Raw genomic sequence first — 6,329 nt, forward strand, 5'->3', positions numbered from 1 at the left:
AAAAGCTTTCATGAAATCCAAGTATATGATATCAAAATTATTTATGGCATTCACTTCCTTTGTGACCACATCATAGTAACCAATCAAATTCAAGTCAGACAAGACCTCCCTTTGACAAACCCATGCTGTGTCTTAACTATTACTGCAGTCTTGTCTAGATGATCCTGCAATGCTTCTTCAAGTGTTTCCATTATTTTCCCCGGAACACAAGTTAAATTAACAGTCCTGTGGTTACTTGTGCCACCTTTTGAACCTCCTTTGTGAATTGGTGATACGTAGCGAAGGATGTTTCACATAGAACCATCTACCGCACGTGCGCCACATTTTTTCCCTTTGTTGCTGCTATTTTTAATGCTCCAAAACAACTCCAGGATGGGTAGAACAGTTGACAACTTCACTGGAATTGTTCTTCAGAGCTAGCACTGTAGCCTCACAACTAGAAATAGAATGTGCAATTTTTATAGTAGTGACTAATATCCAAATGGGCAGGTAAATTTCTGGCGATAGTGTATTAAAAGGGACATATAAATGTAATAGACGGCTGACATGTTTTACCTCCTCTCCCCAGAGGAGGTAAAACATTTCATTGAGTCTCTTTAGAGACTCAATGAAAATGAAAAAACAAAAATCCATAATAATCTTCTCTGAGTCAATGCAGCCTATTCAATTTTCAGATCCTCACACCACAAAAAAAAAAAAAAAAAAAAAAATCTAACAATAATATCTAACAAAAAAAATAAAATAAAATAAATAAACAGGCAACACGTAGAGTCATAACATAACTAAAAACATTCAGTTCAGGGCAGTTACATTTTTAATTCCTGATATGAACCATATATATAAGGTTCAACACACCTGACAAGTTCCTTATAATCCACATGAAAGGAAATGTTCAGCAACAGCTCAGCTGGAAAATCTTCCAAAACAAACATTATTTGAAACAAGATACATATAATTTTAAAGCCCACTTAGTATCATGTACCACGTGGAAATCGCTTCCAATTCGAAAAAAAGAAGGGAGATGTACATATACCGAATAACACGGGTAAAGTAGACACCATAAACACCCTCTTTACATTTTCAAATTCATCAACAAGAAAATAATACGCTACAATTTTTATTTAATAGCATTTTCACAGATAGAAAACACAACTTTGTGTGTAGGCAAAACGCCTCACTGAAAAAAAAACATAAGATAGTACTGGGTGAGAAACACTCCAGCCGACCATTTTTTTTTTTTTCAGAAATATCCCCTTCAACGCAATTAAATATTCTTGTTTCTGACAAAGCTTCTATTCAATTGATAAAAATCGAAAAATATTTCATCTTTGAAGTTATTGAACTTTTATATTCCTGTATCAACAAACAATATCTCAACGAGCAAGCAATTTATAAGTTCTGAGCCAAATTTATTTATTTTCTTCGCTATCCCCTCCATAGAAAACGAACTCACTTACTGTGACTGAATGTAGTAAACGGAGTATAATGAAGAAGTTCGGAAGAACTAACTTTAAGGAATTCAGAAATACATACCAAAGCAATCAGTACTTTCTCATCTTTACGATGAGAAAGTAAATACAAGAAATAACACAAAAGATTTTCTCAAAAACTGATCAGTATATAGTATTAACCATGTCCATGTACAAAGCGGAAATTCCATCCGTTGTATTTCATCTCGCTCGTATTGTCTACGTCAGTGGCTCCGGGATACGCGGCACCTTATGGTGCCGCAACAACATTCCAGGGGTGCCACGTAATTTGGGTTTAAGTTACTTAAATTTATTATTTTTTAAAATTTTATATGTTTATTTCATTATAAAACGGTGTACAGTATGGTAGGAGTGCCGCAAAATAAAATAAATTTCTTAGGGGTGCTGTTATTAAAAAAAGGTTGAAAACCATTGGTCTACGTCCTTGTGGTCTGTATTACTCTTATTCTGGAAATGAAACGCTTCCATCTCTCTCTCTCTCTCTCTCTCTCTCTCTCTCTCTCTCTCTCTCTCTCTCTTGCTGTTTTGCCTAATAGGTCTTGCTTTTGCTCTAGCTTATTGAAGTACATAAGATTTGCAGTTTTTGGGAATTTCCTGAAAATGTTCCCTGCTCTTTCTTTTCATTTTTAGCTTTACTGTTGTTCATCGTCTCACCATATTTTCGGCCGTGTGTGAATTTTAATGGATTGTTTTGGGATTGCTAGGTCTGTTTGCCTTCTGCATTTGGCTTGTTATTTACTTCAGAGCTGCGTATATGGAGGAATTTTGGATCTGCTCTTTCTTCAATACAGCCTGCTGCTTATACAGATTCCAATCAGCTGTGTGGGAATACCATTTTGTAATTTGTTTGGAAAGGTGGAGGATGCTAGTGTCAGTGCAGCATAATACAGGATAAGGGTCACTGCCAAATGGGTTGCTGTGTGTGGTCAATTCAAATTCAAATGAATTCAAACTAAATCTTAAGCAGAAGTAGATCCCGTTGGAAAATGTGTGTAGTGTAAGATTTGAAAATCTTACAAAAATAAAATATTTTTTATTAAGACTTTGAAAGTTAGTTTTCTTTTGATTCTTGCCGTTAATAGGATAAATGGGTAATATATGCAGTTTCAGAAATAAGAATTATTCTGGAAGGAGGTATAAAAATTAAAAGGTAGTAGGAACGAAAACAGAGCCATTAGCTTTACTTCCGTTAAAACAGGGAACTGATGGAGGATACTATGGCAAACCCACCAGGGGGTCCGGCGCTACAAAAACAACTTAAGGTTTATGAGGGGTCACACACCGGAAACGTATTCTGAACAACACACACTAGTTTCTAAAAATAGACGCTATGTCTCCAGTGTCACAATTTGTGGTTTTTTTTGAGTGCTATAGAGACAAGCTGTTATGAGACAGAAAGAGTTGTTTTGAAGTATTCGGCCGACGGATGTCAACAGGTTGTAAAGAAAGGGGTATAGAGAATTACGTGCTAGTGCTACGGGGCAGGCTGAACTAAGCCTTCCAACAAATGAAAAGAAAGAAAAATGAAAAAGAAAGAGTGATTGGAAGAAAACACTATGGGAAGGCGTGGAAAACTCCTGGAGAAAATTGTGGATGGATATGGACACAAAAAAAAGAGAGAGGGAAAAAGGAAGAGAAGGAGAGAGGAGAATCTTTTTGAGCGGTGCTAGTGGAAGGGTGAGTCGGGTAGAGTTGCTTGAAAGATGATGAAGAAATAGCCGACGAAAAAAGTCGAAGTGGGGTTATCAGTAATGTAATGAGTGAGAAATTAGGAGATGAACTGGAAAGGGGTAGTAAAAGGAAGTTCTGCAAACAGTGAGAATGAGAGAAGAAGATTCCCTTAGAACACCCAGTCCACCGAGGGAGGCAATAATATCCTGATATAGTCTTGAAAGGCAAAGGTAGCCGTCCTGACAGGAAAAGTAGCAGATCCTGAAAGCGGAGTAGCAGTTGCGAACGCCATACGATGATGATCTGGAAGCTGTAAGATGTTGCCCTGGAAGCTGTAAGATGTTGCCCTGGATAGCAGAAGATAGCAGCTCTGGATAAGGATAGGATAGAAGGCCCTTATGAAGACACCGGATCACAGAAATTAAGTAAGTGAAAGTTAATTTGAGAATACTGTAAGTTAGCTGCTAGAGAAAGGACTGTAGTGCGATATTTGGGGAATTCAATGATAAGAGAAAGTTATTTTGAAAATACTGTAAGTTAAATACTAGTGAAAGGACTGTAATACGATATTGGGAAATTTAATGATAAAGATAAGATTAGATGGGTGAACCAAAATAGGAGTAAAATCTACTCTAAGGCAATTATGGTTGGTTTAGGCAGTAATTTGGAATAAGTAGGATAGTAATGTAGATGAGAAAGTGAATGGAAGGAATTGTAGTAAAAATAGAAATATTAAATGTGTGGAGATAAAATTTATGTATATTGCCAACCCTTAAAGGTGTGTTTGAATGTGACATTGTATTTTGGTGATCAAGTTCTGTAACTGATAATGGTTAAAGAAATATATAGGAAAGAGGAATAGGGAATTAAAGAATAAATTGGTAGTTATGATGATACATAAAAGTAATATGATCAATGATATGTTTAACTTTAATGATAAAAAAAAATGTTATTGACACCTATGAGGTATGATTTGATTGTGTTGTAATAGGAGCAGAAATAAGGTGAGCATATAAAGAGTGTAACTATTTAACCTGTGTATGCATAATGAGAAAGGTGAGATAAAAAAAAGTCAAGTCTGTAAAGGAGCCTGTTAGATAGGAAGAGACTGGATATGTTGTAAGTACCTTGGTGTTGAAACAGTGAAATTTTATTCTTAATGAGATTTGTTATGATTAACTGTAAATAATGCATAATAAACTTGTTTTTTTTGTATAACATTTGTGTGTGTGTAATTGTTGTACTGGACACAAGCCTAACCAATGGAAATTAAACATATAAGAGTTTCTCCCCTATGAACTTAGAATTTTCTGTGAAGTTGAATAGTCAGATGCGCAAGTGGGAAGATATTATAAAGGGGAGTTGTTTAAATAGGGGAATGAATTAAAATAATATATATATATACAACAACATTACACCCCCCCCCACAGTAGGTATCCACTCCAGTATTCAGAACTAGCATATTATGTTGGTTGAGTAATTTTACCATAAAACATAGCCAATTGTATTTTTATTTATTTATTTTTTTTTTGTTAGTTGTTGGCGCATCGGCTTCTGTGGCCATAATGCACCTCCCAAAGTTTTTTTTTTTTTTACTCTGATCCAAGCCCAAGGCGGGATCCTAACCCGCGACCTTTGGGTTGCCAGGCAGGCACTTTACCCACCTGGCTAGCCCGGTCGGTCCAATTGTATTGTGCAGATTTCATGTGATAACACTACAATAAACAGGATACCAATATGGCAGCCATTCAGCGTGGACACGTTATTTCCAGCTCCTGATTTTGTGTCTATACATGTGGTTTAAGTGCTTTCTGTTTCAGGCAAAGTGTATCAAGTGTTAAAGAAACATAGCGGATTCCCTAGGTGAGACTATTTTTTAATCTACTGGGTTATTTAGCAGAATACAAGCGTTTTTTTACCTATTCCCTTTGTTGGAAGACAGGTCACCATGTCGCTGACAACAAGGAAATAGGGAGGGCGACCAAATATTCCCGGTCAACATGTTTGGATCCTGCATTTGACTTGGGAGGGAGCTTCCACCTGAGTGACTTTGGACCGAGATACTGTCCCAACATTTTGAGACTGAATGTGATAAAAAATTGACAGTTTTGAACTATTTTGCGAAGAAATCATGACTATCGAGTTCCCCCCTGCCATAGACTAACAATAGACAAGCTACTGTACTGACCCGTACTGTGGAATGTGTAGTATTCCCCTCCGGCGCAGGGATTAGTCATCTGACATTTATTAGCTGTGACCTTGATTGCAGTTCACTCTCTGTGAAGCGAATGTCCACGGGCATTATACAGAAAGTAACAGTATCCTTCTGGGCCGATCTTGGAACAACCTTTCCCCCCACTATTTTTGGAAGGGGGACAATCCAAAAACTTATTGCTCTGCTGCAAGGCTAATAATTGCACTACAAACACCTAGCTAGTGTCATTCGATGTTCCTTTCATTCCTCTCTTGAATGAAAACAATACGGACTCGGTTATCCGAAGTGAACCCGATAATACGAAAATGATGGAAAAGGAAGAGATATCAGGAAATTCTAGAGCGCCTATTTCGCAGACAGCTCACAGTGATGACCCAGTCATAGTGGACTGCTACGAGGACTCTGAATCCACGCAATCTGGAGCTTCCGCCTCCAAGCGGAAGCACGAGAAATATGTTGTACCGAACACTGATAGGAAGACTCGCTCCCAAAGTGAAAACAAGGAATCCACAGAGCAAACTACCACCCAAAATGACAAAGCCTCAGGAAAGCCATGGGATAAACTACAAGAGACTCCTACGGACCCAGCTCTCCCGGAAGGAACCATCCTGGAGCAGTCCCTTGCTTTGCGAACTCCCCTGGAGAGTCTCTTTAAGGAGCCAACCAACAGGATTACAGCTGTTCTCCGCGCAGAGATCGTCTCCATTTGGATGAAAATGGAGACGAGACATCCTGGTACACACTCAGCTAGAGAAGGAAATTGCCACAGCAAAATTGGAAGTCCTCCAAAACAGTGGGGCAAACCACATGCTACAGCGCGCTCCCGCTTATTCACAGGCGCTGAGGAACAACATCAACACTACAAATGGAAACCGTCCTGCAGATCAGGCTGGAATAGCCTCAAGAAAACCCCGATCACCAAACCACACCTAGTAATGTTGAAACCAACGTCA

Source organism: Mastigoproctus giganteus, chromosome 8 (assembly GCF_048544385.1).
Source record: "Mastigoproctus giganteus isolate SK-2022 chromosome 8, ASM4854438v1, whole genome shotgun sequence".
NCBI lineage: Eukaryota > Metazoa > Arthropoda > Arachnida > Uropygi > Thelyphonidae > Mastigoproctus > Mastigoproctus giganteus.